At 41.4% G+C, this 18714-nt stretch overlaps 1 long non-coding RNA gene across 1 annotated transcript in view; it reads right to left on the reverse strand.

Annotated features, from left to right (window-relative positions):
• The window catches only part of LOC132248555 (uncharacterized), a 298162-nt gene that overhangs the window by 45434 nt on the left and 234014 nt on the right, over positions 1-18714 (reverse strand). The window contains exon 4 of the long non-coding RNA XR_009459777.1: positions 7757-7820. This is a non-coding gene — a long non-coding RNA (uncharacterized LOC132248555). The remainder of the gene's footprint in view (positions 1-7756; positions 7821-18714) is intronic.

Here is an 18714-nt window from a genome sequence, read left to right on the forward strand (position 1 = left end):
ATTAAAGGTGAAACAGCTGGTAACTGTTTGAAATTTTAAATCGTATTTCACCTTTTTGTCATGTTTGATGCTCTATATAGAGTTGTACCTATTTATTATGAGGCAGCATACCTCCTGTTGAGTCTTCATTTTTATTTTTGATTGTTGCATGAATGCTGGCAATCCATCCAATGCAATTTTCAGTGAGTAAATAAAAAACCCTTTTCTAAGACAGTTAATATGTTTGATGAGGTGATGAGTTAAAAGGCAGAAGAACCTATAAAGTGGTAGGACAATAGTTTCCCATGCACAGGTCTGGCCTGAACTAGATAGATTTTTAGTAATACTGAACTGTTCGACACCTGATCTTATCTGTTTTGATTTTTCACAGCATAATTATAAAGCTTAAGCTATCAATGAAAACTTTTAGGGGCAACATGCATATGGTGAACCAAGACAATACTATATGTTCATGTTGACCTGTTTATAGCAAACAGTTTGTGTTCTGTGTGAATTTCATTTTTTTTGGAAGGGTTGCTCTTTCTTGATGGTTTACTACTTAAAATTGCTAATTAAAATTTGCACACAGAAGCATCACCACATAAATATTGGAAAATAGAAACTGTAAAAAATGGGATGTATACACAGTATGTGACACTAAAATAAATGATGAAGCCTTAAAGATGCAGGTGGAATTCCCGGTGCTGCAGCTATATATAATGTGCTTTATATTTGGTTTATAGAACATGATCTATTATATGTTTACAAAATATAAATTCAACAGTGTATATGACCACCATTTTTATTTTTTTATTCCTCTACACACTGGTGGACTGGAAACAAAGTATCCCTTACATATTTTCTTTTCAGAACTATATGCCTTCAGTTACTAACTTATCCATTTGTCTATTTTAAGAGTTGTAAGGAGCAGGATGGAGAAACCTATAATTTGTGAACCATACTGTATGGTGGTTGAACTCTAAGAGGACTTATGAAACAAAATGATGGCCAAGGGCCAGCCTTTTCTGCCTGGGGCAATCTACAGCGTATAGCACTGCTTTTTAGAAGCACCAGTGATGAGCATCTCCTGGTAAACTGTACAAAATTAACAAAATTGGGCTACTTTAAAGGCAGATTCTCATTTTCTTCCCTTACTTTGAATTTAGTCAGTAACATTCAGTGATATACAGTAGTTAAACCTAATAATGTATCTGAATCAGGGAAGCATTTAAGGGAAAGGGAAAAAGTTAAGGCAAAAGCAATCACTTTATTTTTATTAGTGGTGATGAGCACCCCAAACATTCATCCACTTGCTCAGCGTGGCTGAAAATCTGGCTTTATATGCCAAGTGTTTTTTCAGTCAAGGTTACACCAGAAAATGAGAATTAAAACCTAGATCTTATGATGTGTATTATGTGACATAGCCAACAGACCTCCTTTCCCTTCTACCCATAAGGAAATAAAAAACTAATACAATAACTTTTTTGACATAGAACTGTTTCTGTCTCTGTGTATGTAGCAAACAGTTAAAATACAATATCTTAGAGCAAGTAAAGGATTTGATGGCTTAGCAGATAAATGCCAATCTTAGATTCTCAGGCTGCAATGCAATTCCAGCTGTCCACATTACAACCCATTATGCATCACCACAATGATGGTCTTCGCCTGATCAGTCTCTGTAAACTTAGCCTTAACTTACAGGGTACTAGAATTAATGTAAAGGCAACTATTCCCTTTGAATTTCTTTTAAATTAACAAAATGAAAAATAAAGTAGAAGCAATTTACTATGGAAAGGTCTTGGCATTTTAACATTTTTACATATGATATTTTATTAGATTTATATGTTATTTTTCTCATTCTGAGACTTAGTCTCAGAATGAGAAAAATTGCATAAAAATGTAATAGCTTGTAACTCAATACCTTTTACATATATAATACTTCTTTATCCTTGAGATCATTGGGCCCCTAATGGATGCAGTAATAACTCCCCTAGACATGGATTTGCCAAGGTTGCATAAAACTGCACAAAGTGAAATATTTCTTTACAAGAGGGTTTGGGGTTTTTTTGTAACATTTGTGATAGGATGCTTCACAGATAACTTTGCTCCTGGCACCACTGGCAGTTAGAAGTGGCAATACCAACTTTCAAAAAGTCAAGAGCTGTGCCATACTAACTAATATTCAGATCGCACAATATACTTTCTCCCTAGGACAATCAGACAACTGAAAGTGCATAGCATAAGAAATATATTCACCATAAGCCCTACTTTTAGGGGTTCAATAAAAATAACCCATCTGCACGTTAACACAAAAAGTTTGTAATCTTTTCCACTGCAGTAATATGTCAGGTTCAGTCCTGCTGACCTTTTTATAACTCTCTCATAGTTTAAATTATACAAAATAGACACCTCAGAAAAACAAAGCATATACCAGAAGCCACTGGAGAATTAGAAGGTAGAGAGATTTTCCTTTTAACCAGACCTTCAAGTTTTGATATATTTTCAATTGAAAAAGTACTGAGCTCAGCAAAGCTGTAATGTATAGTGTTGAAAAGCTCAGCCACAGGTTAGTACAGTGTCTTAGTAATGATAGTAGACGAGCGATTTCTGAAATGAATACTGGGAAAACTGTTGTTGTCTTGACCTTTTTTTCTGTGTCTTTTGGACAACTATATACTATTCATATAATTCTTACACAGCCTTTCTAAGCATGAGTCCTATTTCTATATGTATGTGGAAACTGAGAGGACCCCCCTGAAATAGGGACAAAGAGACAAATAATTTGCATGCATGTTACTTTCATACCATTTTCAGCTTGACCTTTAATAAGGAATAGTTTAAAGACTAAATTGTCTGAATAAGAAATGCAAAGGTTAATTATCTTTATCTAATGCTGATGATAGACCCCTAGTAAAATATAGGGATTGGTATGCACAGAGGGAAGACAGAGGAAGAAAGGAGATTTTATGTATAAAAGAGAACAAATAAATCATTATCTACAATAAGACATCCTTATCCCAAGCAGAGGAATGAATAAATGAAGTAGAGTATGCTAAGAATATGTCAGTTATTAGAGAGTACTATTTTTCATTATGGAATGACTAACTTATAACAGAAATATAACCACCTACTTACACTCATCAAAAATCCTCCTACACTATACTAAGCATGATTTTCACCGGCTCTATCTTATTTAAAAAATATTTCAGAATTCTTCTGAGTATTAGGTCTCCTATTTGATTTAAACTGTGAACTGATTTACAAGACAGTAAATTTAAGATGAAAAATTGTTGAATCAATCCCTGTTCCAAATCTTGTAGTTTCCCTCTGTGCGTTTCTTAGGAACTATTTCCTAAATGACAGAATTTTATTAGAAACCAAAAGTTTTTATGATCATAAAATTGTATCTGTGACCAGTTTCCTATAATTAACTAGTTTTATTACATTTGGAAATTAAAAACTATAACAACAGACTCATTAAGCATAATTCTTGTCAGCTGAAAGAAGCAACATGGCTAGGTTTGCCGGGTGACCCAGAAAGGGTGATCTGTATTTTTATGGCTATTGTGTATTTAATAGTTATAATTACAAGACATTTAACTGGTCTATAGGACACAGTATTAATATCTTGGGACTTTTATGAAATATTTTAATTTAGCAGTTCAATAAAGAATTGCTTTCTAAACAGATTTGTACTACATCATGCTAATAATACCACTGTTATGAAGCACTTAATTTACATATCAACATTCATGCAGAAAAATATCAAGGAACTTTGCAGACTGTATAAAATATTATCAATTATTATCTGAACTCATACAGAACTTTTGATGACTGAATAAACGTAAGAGGAACGGTCATAAAACCTGCATTTAGAGTTCTACTTTGAACAACCAGAAAAAGGTAAAGGACGAATAATGTGACTATCTTTTATGGTGCCAATATGACTCTCACATTCACTGTAATCCATCAAACAGGAAAGCCTCCACTTATTTATAAATCCAAATCACATGATTACACTAGTTTCATGTGCCTAAATGCAAAAGTATCAACATTAGCTCTATATAAATACCAAAATGTCTATATGTTGCAAAGACATTTTTATAAATTATGCCCCTCAATCAGGTGCAAAATTAAATAAAATGATCACATAACTATACAATATCTATACATACATTTACATATGTGCTACCTGTGAGCACTGACCTGTGCCTATATCTGTACATATAACACACACGCACATTTTAGATAACCAAAAGAACTAAACACTAAACTAAGGCAGTAGTGCAAACCATCTAACAGACAAATGTAACATAGATCATGTTTGTGGTATTTATTTAAAACTAAAAAACCCATAGGCTTGTGAATTAAAAGTCAGAGGAAAGTTCACATATGCATCTGAGACAGAAGATGAGACAGATCAAAGGAAAAACAGAGCAGTCCAAAAGCTCTGGATGAGTACTCTCTCTCTTTTCCGTACTGAAGTGTTTCATCAGGAATTCGTGCACAGACTAGTAAAGTAAAACATACCTACCCTCATTAGCAGGTCTTGCACATATGCATTTTGTTTCAGTTTTTCCACAAACTAACCTTTCAAAATGTATACAAAATTCATAACAATCATTATAATAAATAATACACACATTTCACAATGACGTGTAGTGTTGGGGTTCAGTTTATCAAAACCTCTCTCTATTCCATGATGTATTTCATTTTTAACATTATCGTTGTAATGGGCACACTTAATGTGTAGTATTTTATAAGAGTTTAGCATTCTGACTTCTAAACTCACTAGCATATATTTGTTAAAATAAACTTCTTGATCCTAAAATAAAAATATGGTATGAAAACTAATGCGCATCTCATTTCTAAAATTTCTGGAAAAGTCATTATGCTGCAAGGTCTTGTTCCACTGTTTCCAAATACGCAAGTCAGACCTTCATGTACTATAGAGAGGAAAATGAGAGGAGATCACTAGAATAAGAGAACCTATTGAGTCTGTTGCCCTGAATCTACTGAGCCTGAGTCTTAGGTCCAGCAGAGCTGAGTCAGGACCCATAGGAGGAGGATTGGGAAAGCAAACATGGTCCATCTCTGCTGATTCCTGATCTTGGGCATGGTCAGAGATTAATTTGGACTTTACATAACATAGAACAGCAATGGAGCTGCTCTTAATTGTACCAGAATAAAATACAGCCTATTTTATCACCTTGGAGCTGCTCAAATACACTAGTGCTTTAGCTATGCCTTTCTATGTCCCCTGTGCTGGTGGAAAAGCTGGGGAATTCCAAAATGACCAGGAAACCAAGTTTTAGGTCTGCTTTGCATCACTGGGATATGTCAGGAGGATATTTAACAGGACAGTTTATGAAGCTCATTAAGAAAAAAAATGTGCTGATTTAGTATCGGTATACTAAGGATGAGTCCAGTCGAAAGTATATGTTCATAACACCCCCTACTGGTGATTCATGTACAGCCATAAATCACTAGAAGCTAAAGGCAGGAAAGCGTGGCACCTTAGACCAAGGTAAAACTATCTTCTCACTGTCTTTAGCATATTTCTGTACTTAATTTGTAAAGCTTTTCCAAAAAATGTTTTTTTCTATAAAGATGCTCCCATAAGAGAAATAAACTAGCTACCAAGATACCTGAAAAAAAGCACAAAGCTGTGTAAGGCTAGGTTAGGATAAGTATTTCAATTGGAAGAACTACAGGAAGCCAATCTTTGGCAACTCTCCTTATTCTTATGGGGGAAAGAAAGGAAAAAAGAAACATTACAAAAATGCTAATGCTCTGGAAAAGTAGCATTGGGCATCACCTTTCATCCATGCTGCTTTTCTCAAGGTTGCTCACTGTATAAACTCTGCAACATTAGCCTTAATTGCTGATCAGATCCCTAGATTATTAATGGAAACACTTTCCCCTACATCAACCTGTGCTCCACAGGCAGGCCACTTGCAGTAGCAAAACATTTAGTCTCTGGTGGCAATTCCTGCAAAGCATAGTCAACTTTTTCATTCACACGATTTCCAAATCCTTTTATTTTAATCGTTTAAAATAAACACTGACAAAGGGACAGCACAGTAAGACATGCCCTGTGCCTTCCTCATGCTGTCCCAAACATTAAACTTTGCTACTTCTGAAAAGGATGAGTAGAGAGCTGTGTCTGAGCAGACTACCTATCGATCAGTGGCTCCCGAACAATTATTTGCCTTATTAACTGGTAAGTTATAACTTGACTTACTTAAAATACCAGATGGGATATATGTTCAGTGTTTTTTTGAGGAGGAGGAGGATTTATATTCTTTACAAAGAAGGTGCTGGGTGGAAATGTTCATACAAATACACAGCAGGCAAAGCACTCTTAGCCTTGGCATGTCTTACCAAGCAAAGGGGACTATAGAAGCCCTGTCCTACTCGGTTGAGTTCAGAAAGACATGGCTCAGCTTTGGGGAAGCCTGCTGTCATCTCTAGATTTTAAAATGAGAGAGGGCACTCTCTCTCCCCCTCCTCGCCTCTGTTCTGGTCTCCTCCCCTCTCCTATGTGCCCTGAGGTTTAAATTGTAAGGCAGTTCTCCCCTGCCCGTCCTCATTTTCCCTCAGGCTTATTGCCCCCCTTTTCACTGACCACAGAGACCCTTGTCCTGTCTCCTGGCTCCTCTGCTGCTGGTCTTCCCTGCTTTGAATCTTCCCTCCTCCTTTTTCCTCATCTACCCTCCACACTGCACCTTCCTTCCTCCAGATATGGAGCCTGATTCCCCCTTCTTCCACCGCAGCCCAGATGTTGCTCCTCTGCCTCGTTTCATCTGCAGCCCCTTCTGCTCAAGGCTCAGAGGGAGGCTCACAGCAGGTGAGGGCAAGAAGCTTCATTACTGCTAAGGAGCATGCTCCCAGCTCTCGAGCATGCTCTTTCCCAGGCGGGGAGCCAACATCTGATGGGGAGCAGCCTCTTGACACTCCACCGTCCTAATGCAAAGTTTCATCCCTCCAGGGGCTGCAGAGCTCAAGATCCCTGAAGCATCCCCCTGCCTCTGCAACCCAGCCAAGCCCCCTCCTGGTCTTGCCCTTTGGTTTTGAGGATCTCTTCTCAAAACCAGGGATGAGCATGCAGCTCAGGGGTTGGTTTTGTTTTGGGGGTGTGGAGGGGTTAGCTTTATCTCTCTTTTTTTTTTATGGACAGATCGGAGAAACCAAACTCTGAGCCCCCGCGTGGGGAATCTGAAGGAAGCCACCGAGCGGAGCAGCATCAAGATCAGGATCAAGATCAAGGATGGACCCCCCCCCCCCGCCCCCACTCTGCTAGTGAGAAGCATTCATGTCTATGTTGCTCGTTGATGTGAAAAAGCAGGCGGGGGGCAGGAGGCTCCGAGCTTTTCCCAGGCGCTGCCCAGGCTAGCGGAGGCAGGAGCCTTCCCAGGGAAGTTCTGCTGGAAAATCAGGCGCCGCTGGGAAGATGTGGTGCTGCCTCCTCTCAGGGCGAGATTAATGGACACGCCGCGCGCTGTCTCTGCGCCCCAAGCGCTGATGTAAGAGCCGAGAGGACCCGGGCTATTATTATTGCCGAGGCAAAGCAGGCGGGGAGGGAGACGCCGAGCTCCGCTGTGCGAGCTGATCTCCAGAGAGCCTCCTCCCCCTCCCCTCGTACCACTGCCTCCAGGGGCCGGCGGGAGCCTCCAGCCCCGCGCCCCGGAGCGCCTCCAACTCCTCCAGCAGAGCAAGGGCCGGGGAGGAGGGCATCAAATGAATCCATAAAAGAAACACCCGGAGGATCACGTACCTTGAGCTCCTCGATGTCCAGGCTGGCTGATCTGTCCATAGAGCGAAACTGAAGGCAGAGGAAACTAGGGAAGTTGTGCCAGAAAAGGGGGAGGACAAAAAAATAAATTACAAAAAAAAAAGCAACACACACACGCGCACAAAAAAGCAGGCAAAATAATAAAGGATCTACACTCTCAGCTTCCAGCCTAAACTCAGGCTTGTCCTCCAAAGCCTGGCAGCTCCTCTCAGTCTCATTCTCCGTGATCACGCCTCCACCGGTTAAAATAAATAAATATATAAAATAACAATTCACTTTTTTCGGGGGGAGGGGGGGTCCCGTAAGGATTAAAGCGACAGGTGATCTCCGCGGTGAACCGGAATCGCGTCCTGTGGCAGTGAAAGGAGAGCACCCAAAAAAGAAGGGGGGGATATCCACTCAGTTTAAGATTATTTCTTCTCCTGCAATGAGCTTAGAAACCAGCGAATTGCTGCATCCCAAGGAAAAAAAAAAAAAACTGCTTCCCTGGACAACATCATGCAGCAAATTGCAAGCAAATGTGTTCAAACTGAAGAGAAGAGTAGAGGAGAAAAGCCTGTCTCCGTCGTGCCCGCGCTGGTCGCCAATTCGGTCCCCGCCAACCCAAGATCCCGGCTCTGCTCACATTCACGGGGAAGATCAAAATCCCCCAAGTCCTGCGTGGACTCCAGAAATTGTTTTGCAGCTCAAGGTATTTTCTCAGTAATAATAATAATCCTCAAAACCCCAAGAGACAGATAATAAAGTCTGTAGGGAGTGCTCTCCTTTGAAGGTTATGCTAAAAGAGTTGAGAGGAAAATAGGAGGTGGATCTCTTGCAGAAGGGAGAGAGGCAGGGGGAGAGGGAGAGAGAGGAGAGATTTTCCCCTTCTTCCCTGTTTTACTGTCCTTCACCACCAGGTGACTGACTTCACTTCTCTCTTCTCATGGCCAGCACTGAGGGGATTTCTCTCATCTGTCAAAAAGCAACATTTCCTTTCTCGACAAATACAACCCCTGGGTCTTAAAGCCTGCATGTGCCTTAGCCTGCCTGCATTTTAAGGTTGGTCTCTTCTTTCTGGTTTGTAAATTGTGAGCAGATAGAGAATCCTGCTATATCTCTTAGGCTACAAAGCCCTCCCTGATTTGGACTTTTTCCCATGATGGGGAGTTCCTTAAATAAGCGAGTGTCTTGTGTAAGGCAGGAAAGCTACTGCCATCATTTTCCTTCTAAAAAAATGCTTAGAAAATTAAACTGAACACAGGTACTGACACTTTTCATTTATTTCTCCTGCTGAGCGTCTCATGTTTGTATAATTGTTGATACTATCATTAATGTGAAAGGTGCAGTACTTTTAGCAGTACAGTATTTTGGATGGCACATGGCCATAAATCTTATTATTTTGCTTTAGAAAAAAGAAAAAGAAAAGGTGATTACTAAGGGATTCACTATGTTAAGGTTTTCATGTGACACTGAGCTGTAAACAGCAGCAAAATTAGATTTAAAAAATTCTAATTCCTCCCCACCAGGATCTTGATTTTATCAAACCCATTTCCCGCCCTACAATCTGACTGCCACTTGCAGGGTTTTGAAAACAAGACTGTCTATATGATTTCTGTTTTCCTGTCTTCAGTCATTTGGGTGCCTTTTTATTAAATTAACTCTTTGACTGACAGATTCAGAAACAGTATGTTCTTGTGCTATCAGCCTCTTTTCCAAAACACATTCTACAGTTATATAAATGCATTTCATTTTTGTCCTAATTTTTAACGTAATAGGCACATTTGCAGTCCTAAACTTACACTGTACATCTATTTCAATAAGCACTTGGTTTTTAAGTCTGCAATATGTCAAGGTCAACGTAACTCAGGTGGCTAAATTATGTGATGAGCTCCTCTAAGAGAAGGGCATCACCCTCATCTTCTGGAATGCTCTATGGACAAGACGAAGACAGGAAAATGACATTTCTCATCTTAGAACAAACCATGTACAACTTCAAGTTCATTGTGAATGCAATGTAAATATACACTTATTAAAATAGAACAGCGGTTTGTAAAGACGATTACAACCTGATTATTCCACGCTGATCAAGATAACAAATGAGAGGTGTGTCCAGAAAGACTGCCAGACTGGACGCTAAAGAAGTCATGATAGGACCTATAGGCACTGTGAAGTAAAGAAGCATCTCTCTCTAATAGTGTAAACTTAGCCATTTCAAATTTTGACTGAAATTTCTGCCAGAACATTTTCCCCCTAAAAGGCATTCCTAAAATATTCCCAAATGCATCAAATGCAATTCTGGTCTATTTTTAGTAGACCAGTGCTAGTATATGGATTTTGCCTATCACTTGAATCAACACTTTACTCTATTTAGATCATATAAAACAACAACTTACTATCTTAAAATAGTCTTATTTGGGGTGCAAAATCAGGCACTTAGAAGTTAAGAAATGCCTGATTTAAGGTTCCTACTCACTTCAATGCATTGTGACAGTCACAAACTATGTAATCAATATTGAGGGGAGGGTATATAATGTCTTTTTATATAGGATGCAAACAAAAATTTCATTTTTAAAGCCAATCACTGATGAGAGTGGCATACCTTAAGTCCCACACATTTAAAGACTTAAGTAACTAACTCTAGGCTGCAGCAAAACACCTCTGTCAATCTGGGATTTACAGTCTGGAACTCTATTCCTGGAGTAAGAAATGTAAATCATTCTCCTAAAAAATAGAGTAGGCCTTGTGCCTTTTTAAAAAAAAAAAGCTGGAAGAAAAATGTATTGGGCACTTCCCTTTTATACAATATTTCAGTGGCTGCAGCACTTGCCTAAGATATGGAAAACCAAGGTCCAATGTTCTCCTTGGACTGAGGGAATTCAACAATATTTCCCAAGTCTAAGAAGAGTTAAATAAAAGGCAGGGTAGATTTGCACCTTATACACCAACTAAATCAGAGAGCCAGTTAGTACAGATCCATTATATTGTGTGCGCATTTCTATTCCATGGGGGTTCCTAGTGCAGAATATAGTTAAGTGCAGCAGTAGGGCACATGTGCAGGACTTTTGAGTGCTTATAATGTCAAGTTATTGGTAAAGTCAAGGTGTATAGTTTAAGTCCCTGATGAAATGGTGATTTTCAATAGTTTGTAACTCAGCCAGGCCTGAGTTTTATGGTTTTTAATACCTACTAAAGGCATTTCCTCCCGCTGAGTTTGCAAAATTTGGTACAAATTGTACAGATGCGAAGCTCGTCAAAAAAAGAAGAAACTTTATGATAAAAGGTTTTGGTCAACCTGAATAGAGGGGTTGTTGATAAATCCTGCCATGATAGGTACAAATAGGAAGCAAGGATGGCTTAAAGTTTAGGCTAGGGGTACTATGAAGGCACATCATCTCAGCAGAAACTCTAGAGGTATCTCTTTTCAAGTGGGCTCAATAGCTTTGGTGGTGGATGGGATATAATGTCTTTTATATAGGATGCAGACAAAAGTTACATTTTTCACATAATTGGTTCCCTGAAAGTGCTCTACAGCCATGCCATGATATATAGATGCTGCAGAGCACTTTTAAAGTGGCCGATCACGCACAAAACTAACCCTCCTCAAATCAGGTATCTAATGAAGTCACTCTCTGGTTTAGAGTGCCTTAGGGAACTTTTGTTCCCATGGGTTAATTTTTTGCTTGCTCAAAGCTGGGTTGATGCAGCCCAGCCCTGCTGGGGGGGGCCTGGGGGGAGTGCTGTCATCAGGGAGAGAGGAGGGAGGGGCAAACCAGGAGCAATGAACTGATCCTTTCATGAGCTGCCAACTTGCCAGGCCTGAGCTGGAGGAGAGGATCAGAGCCTGCCCCCGCTCATCTTGCAGCCCAGCCCCCCCCCCCCCCCCCAGCCAAGGTACTGGGGAGACCCAGGCTGAGCTCACAAGTCTGTTGGGTAGGGGGCTGCTTTAACTCATGGTGCTTTATGTAAATCACCATGATTTAGAGCAAGAGCCTGAATGTCTATCAGCACCCATAGTCTTTCTTTGGATGCAGCAGAATAGAGACTACAGAACTGCATCTTGTCTCTATTCAGCACCTACTCTGGGGAGAAAGTGTAGATTAGAGGAGTTTCCAAAATCCTCTCTCCAATCACTTTAAATATACATATGCACCTATATAAATTTTACTGGCACAGTTGTGCCTGGCCCTTCTGAGGTATTATAGGCCCTTCCTTTGTAATATTTTATGATATCTGTAGTATTTGAGGGTATCTTTTCTATAATTAAATCCAATTAATTTATTATTTCTTAAAAAACCACCGCAAGAAGTGCCTGGTACAATTTTTCCTACCATGTATTTGCTAACAGACTAATCATGCAGAAGACTAAAAATCTGTTTTAGTATATATCATGCATTTAATGAAATACACAAACAGATTTTTATTGCTAAAAACAAACATTAATATTTAAAGGTAGTTGTTTAGTTTTCTTACTGGCAATACAGGACTCCACTTTGAGTACCAATATACTTCTAGACATTGTCACAACCCAAGGGTGTGATTTTTGTTTGTGTGCGCTTCGGCACTGCTAAATTATTTTCCCGCCGTTTGTAGCTTTCTTTGCAGGGTGCATTTCTTCGTTGCAACAGAGAAATGCACGCTGCAAGGAGTTCCCGCCATTTGTATTTAAATTCGTGCCCCACTATTGGTCAGTTCTAAATTATTCCTACGTGGCGGCTAGCGCTTGGCTTGCTAGCCATATAAGAGGCTTGAGTGGTTTCCACCCAAGTTGGAGGACTCCACGAACATCAGGAGGAGGAAACTTAACATCTCATGAAGATCTCTAAGCACTGCGGAGCCTATTGGACCCAGCGTGAATATCAAGAAGGCAACAGGGGTCTGATCAGCCTCTCGCCTCTCCCTGTCGCCGAACAATCCCTCGACATACCCTTCCCTGCGCGCAGAAGTTCCACGGAGCCTAGCAGATTTCGTGTGAGTGAATTGTGAGTGAATCCAGAGCTCTGTCCGAGTCCTTAAACTGGGACTTAAGCGAAGTTTTCCTGGAAGTTTTCCAGCCTACACTGCGACCATCTACGGTGTAAGTAAACAATCTTAAATCAACCATTAAGCATCTGTGCCTAATTCTAGCGTACCACCTGTCTTCCCCGACCCGGCGTGTCCGGGCTGCTGGCCACAGCCCACCACACGAAAAAAGGGCCTCGGACCGCTCCCCGGCCCGCACATGGTGACAAGGATGGGATCAGGGGAAAGCACGCTGGAGCTAGAATTAGTTAAGAACTGCCCTTGGCGCAGTGGAAAACGCCAAGTAGAAAACCTTATGGAGCTGGAGGCGCATATCGCTTACCGCCAGGCGGGCGGAACGGGTGAGAGATTTATCAGCGGACATCTTTCGCTGAAGGGAGAAGAGGGAGCTTCCGAAGATGGAGCCCCGAGAGAGAGGGAAGTGTATCTGCACCCCGTGGCATTCGGGTGTATAATGGGTGATGAGCGGGTCCTGTTCAGGCCCCTCGACACTGTGTCCCTCGCCAGAGTCAACCCGGCGGGCGAAGTAAACCCGACCCTCACCCGGGAGTGTGCCCGTTGCCTAAGATGTGCTCGGGAGAGTGAAGAACCGGTGCTGATCGCCCTTTATGCTGGCGTCTAGATTAAGGGGTCGCGAGCTTCCATCCGAGCTCCGCGAAGATCTGGAGACGGAGGAACGCGCCGCGGATGAGAGGGTGACCCCACAATACAACAAGGGGGGAGTGTTAACTGCAACTTTTCATACAGTAACTGATTTAATGCAAAAGAATTTAAGTTTAAAAGCCCAGCTGCGTATGGCCGTTCGAGCGGTCAAAGAAGCGGCTGCGAAAAAGAATCCTGAGACGCCATGACAAGATGGCACCGAGCAAGAGGGAGACCACATGGAAGAACCGGAAGAGAAGGGTGGAGCTTCGGAGGAACCCGCGAGAGTTCGGCCGGCGACCCCGCCCACCGACGCACCATCGTTTCCAGCGATCCCACCCACTGACACAGCATCGCTTCTGACGACCATGCCTTCATGCCGACGGAAGGGAGAATCGAGCGGAGGACTGCATCCGCCCCTCCTGCCTGAAGAAATAACAGCAGCAATGACTCCCGCAGCAGTGGTTCAGCCTGTAACAACAACTAACCAAGTTGCTACTGCCTACTATGCTCGCACCAGAACTGAACTACAGGATTTATGCAGAGAATCAAGAATCCAACCTGAAGAAACTCTAGCTGTATAGTTGGGACGTTTGGTCGTGGAACTTGGGTCCGACCTGCTGAATCAGGAAGAAGCAAGCTTCTTAGTCAGACAAGCTTCATGGAGTAGAGGACATGTCACTGACATCGACATAGTAGCGGTTAACATTCACTGGCCTATTCCACTGCCAGCGCTTGTTGCAGGACTGATCGGTCAGAAAGCCCACGTATGGCATGACGGACGGCCAGAATATACCGGTGCAGAGCATCTCATGCTAGCAATCATCGGAGTCTCGTACTGTGCCTGGAACCCCAGAGCATGTGCGCTAGGACTGATATCACTCCAGCGAATAAGACCATGGCCTCACCGTCATCTACGAGATCCTGGAACCGTTCCAGTGACCGTTCACAGCATAGATAGTTGTCTTGAGGTTTATGGGCGAAAGAACATCGTCGTCCTCCGGATTCTGCTCAACCCAATGGTTAATCAGCCTGTGAGTAACCTCCTTCGTCAGTTGTCCCGACTGCGTATCCTGATGGAACCAAGATTGTCTAGTGATCGGGAACGTCGACACCCGACCGAGATTCAAGGCACAAGACACCGCAAATCCGATCTTCCATCATTGCCACAGAGAACACCAGAGGAGCGATACATGTTTGGATTTCTCCTACAGTGTTCTGGACTCAATGAGCGGCAACTTTGGATTTTAGGGGATGCAGGCCAATGGCAACTGGCCTATGAGTTAGGTTTCCATTACCTAGAAGAATTAGACGACAGCTCCTCAACGATATCATCTAGTTGAGTGTGCAAGAGAGGATAGATTAAAGTAGCAAACACTTATATTATATGTTTTGAAATTAATAGTGTAGTTCCATAAGAATTTTTGTAAATATTTTGAGATACGTTAACTTATTTTTTGAGAGTTTTGTTTACAGATCCAGAATTCAGAGTGCGTGGTGAAGAGAAGCCCCAAGAAGGATAACATCATCGAAAGAAGTGAGGGCCTGACGCGCGACTTCGCCATGACGCCCACTGAAGCCCTGATCGTGCAGTTTTTTGTAATGAATCTGATTATGTGTATATGTATTTGTGTTGGTTATTATTTGATACGATCCCTAGAGGACAAACTCCTTATGTTGGCGAATTTTGTGTTTACCCGTTTTGTTCAACGACCCGTGATAAGAGCTGTTGATTACTCGAGTGACGAGCGTGTAGCATAATTTAGCTATGCCTTCAGCAAGGGGGGATGTCACAACCCAAGGGTGTGATTTTTGTTTGTGTGCGCTTCGGCACTGCTAAATTATTTTCCCGCCATTTGTAGCTTTCTTTGCAGGGTGCATTTCTTCGTTGCAACACAGAAATGCACGTTGTAAGGAGTTCCCACCATTTGTATTTAAATTCGTGCCCCACTATTGGTCAGTTCTAAATTATTCCTATGTGGTGGCTAGCGATTGGCTTGCTAGCCGTAAAAGAGGCTTGAGTGGTTTCCACCCAAGTTGGAGGACTCCACAAACATCAGGAGGAGGAGACTTCACGTCTCGTGAACATCTCTAAGCGCTGCGGAGCCTATTGGACCCAGCATGAATATCAAGAAGGCAATAGGGGTCTGATCAGCCTCTCGCCTCTCCCCATCACCGAACGATCCCTCGACCTACCCTTCCCTGCGCGCAAAAGTTCCACGGAGCCTAGCAAACTTCGTGTGAGTGAATTGTGAGTGAATCCAGAGCTCTGTCCGAGTCCTTAAACTGGGACTTAAGTGAAGTTTTCCTGGAAGTTTTCCAGCCTACACTGCGACCATCTACGGTGTAAGTAAACAATCTTAAATCAACCATTAAGCGTTCGTGCCTAATTCTAGCGTACCACCTGTCTTCCCCGACCCGGCGTGTCCGGGCTGCTGGCCACAGCCCGCTGCGCAAAAAAAGGGCCTCAGACCGCTCCCCAGCCCGCACAGACATAATGCCTGAAATTTTTCAAATTGTAAGAGAAATCGATATTTCTGATAATTTCTGATACTGCTCCAGTGAATTCCATGATGTACAAATGTTGTTAAAGAAACACTGTTCATTTAGTATAGGTATATATTTGTCTATCCACATTGTCTTATAGTTATATTGCTTCTTAAGATTATTTTGAATAACGAAGTTGGCCCTTTGGGTGAAGTAAGAAAATGCCTATCTATACTCTGTCCTTCAGAATCTTTCACAGGCTAAGAAGAATAGATTTCTGCAGGCCTAGAAAGTGTTTCTGAGGAGCAAGGAGACAGAAAGAAGTTTCTTCCCACAAGTTGGGTTCACTTGGTTTATCATTTGGACGGACAGGAAGCAAAGAAGTCATTATTCTCCATCCCAGTATTATTTTGTTGTTCCTTTAATGGTCTGGCATATGCATAGTATGCTAATGGATAATAAGAATGAAATGAATATAGGTACAGTGCTGTACAGTATCTCAGTGTATATCATGGAGATGCAGAGATTTCTCAGGCCAGCCTTCCATGCCATGGTGAAAGAGTACAGATCCTTGCAGACTTCCGCATATGTAATAAAGTAAACAAATGCAAATACAGAGTTCTGGTCAAATGTTAAGAGCACACTTCAAGAAATTTGGAAGTTTATTTTCAATACATTTTAGGAAATTCATCCAAGCTTTCCAAAATCTTCTGAGTTTCAGTTTCTTCATATTTAATTCAATCCAAACAAAACCTGCCTTCCTCTGTCTTTGCTTTCCTACTTTTTATCTGATCCTCCAAATCCAATACTCCTTGATGATGTGTTATAGTATGATAACTGTGTTTAGCATTTGTTCTGTGCAAATGCTCCAACTTCCCTAGGGCTCCCCAGATGACTAACTGTAATTGACCCATATAAGGCCTGCTTCACATTTGAGAAGAAGGAAAGTGGTTACTTTATGAGCTCTTTCTAATAGAAACATTTCAGGTTGATTTTGTGTTTACACATAAACTGAGTTCATCATAGTTTTTATTTCTGATCACGCACTGCTGATGAGTGCTATGCCATATATAAAAAGAAAAAAGAATTCAGCACAACAAAAGTATTAACAACTAGTTCGCAATCAGGCAATGACACATAGAAAGGGAGGACTTGGCCCTCTTCAGCCTACAGAAGAGAAGGCTGAGAGGGGAATTGGTAGTGGCTTACCACTACATCAGGGGAGTACATCAAAAACTTGGGGAACAGCTGTTCACCCTGGGGAAGACCAGGAGCAATGGATACAAACTCCTGGAAGGCTGCTTCAAGCTCAATTCCAGGAAATCTCCTTCACAGTCACGGTGTCCAGACTATGGAATAAACTACCACCAGTGGTAGTGCAGTCACCTACCCTCGAAATCTTCAAAAGGAAACTGGACAGTCACCTTGCTGGGGTCACCTGACCCAGTTGTCTTTTCTTGCCTAGTGCAGAGGGACTGGACCCAATGATCTACAAGGTCCCTTCTAGCCCCTAACAATCTATGAAACTACAGACTTAAACAAGTTAGCCAATGTGTGTAATCAGGATATTTCTTGTTCCGTGTGTGTGTTTTTATATATAACATGAACACACATCAAATCTACCCGTAGCCTCGTAGAAAGGGTCAAATCTACTCATCACACTTCAGTTTACTTTTGTTTTACTCTTATATTCTCTATTTTCCCAAGCAAACTGTATTATATGTAAGAGCATGTGGAGATTCCTAGCTTACTCTAGGATAAAGTTGGCCATTCTTGGAGAGAAGGAAAACATACCGCTAAATTCAGAAGTGCTGAGTTGGGACAGAGCACTGTCTTGTTTTTTTAAGAAAATGGTATGAACAGGGGAAAAGACCCCTCCAAACAGGCTGAGGGAAAGAAAGATATCTTTCCCAGACAATTATGTGGGAAAGAAAGAAATCCGAAAGACCAACACCATTAGCAAGCACGAAAGACTGAGGGTAATAGCCTTCATTATTTTCATCCTGATTGTAAAAGCATCTCTCTCTCTCTCTCCCCCCCCCCGCCCCCACTCATACACACACACATACATAGTCCAAAAACACAGCTTTGCCTCAACCGTACATAAAGTAGGGAATCTAGGGGGGTTTTTTTATACCTGAGCTATTAATGCAATAAAAAGGATTGTCATATATTGTACCTATGAGCAGGTTTCTAAGCTTTACTTTAATATTTTTCATTAACAATAATCTACAGATAAAGTCATTCAGAATATTTCCTCCATTTATTTTTGTAATAAGTGACAAAAATGTACATACAGAAATGAGTATTATCCACAAATCTACTCTGTGTTCCTAAGTGTTAAATCTACCCCTATAGATTTGTTAGATGCCACATTTAAATATATAGGAGTAAACATTAACTTTTGATCAAATCTACTCATTAGTATGGGAAAACCTGAAGTGCAGATGCACTGTGTATATCTGGCACAATGCACCATTTTTTAGAAGACACTATCCCTGAGGAACAACAGTTCATCATGGAGGCTGCTGCTAGCCCTTCAAATGCATAAATTATTTCACATTTCAGTGCTATGCATATCTGAGGGCATAATCGAGGCTTAGTGCTGACGGGAGATACTTTTGTTCTAAGATATGAAGTTTGGAAAGAAGCCATTTTTCTTAATCTCTGTAAGACACTCTGCTGTAACTTTTATAACGGACCTCCAATGCAGGGGGGGGTTTTATTTCTCTCAGATTCTTCATCACACTAAAATAGCTCAAACACCTCAAGACAAACAAATGTTCACACCAAAATACTATTTTCAGCTT

The sequence above is a fragment of the Alligator mississippiensis genome, chromosome 2, assembly GCF_030867095.1.
Source record: "Alligator mississippiensis isolate rAllMis1 chromosome 2, rAllMis1, whole genome shotgun sequence".
NCBI lineage: Eukaryota > Metazoa > Chordata > Crocodylia > Alligatoridae > Alligator > Alligator mississippiensis.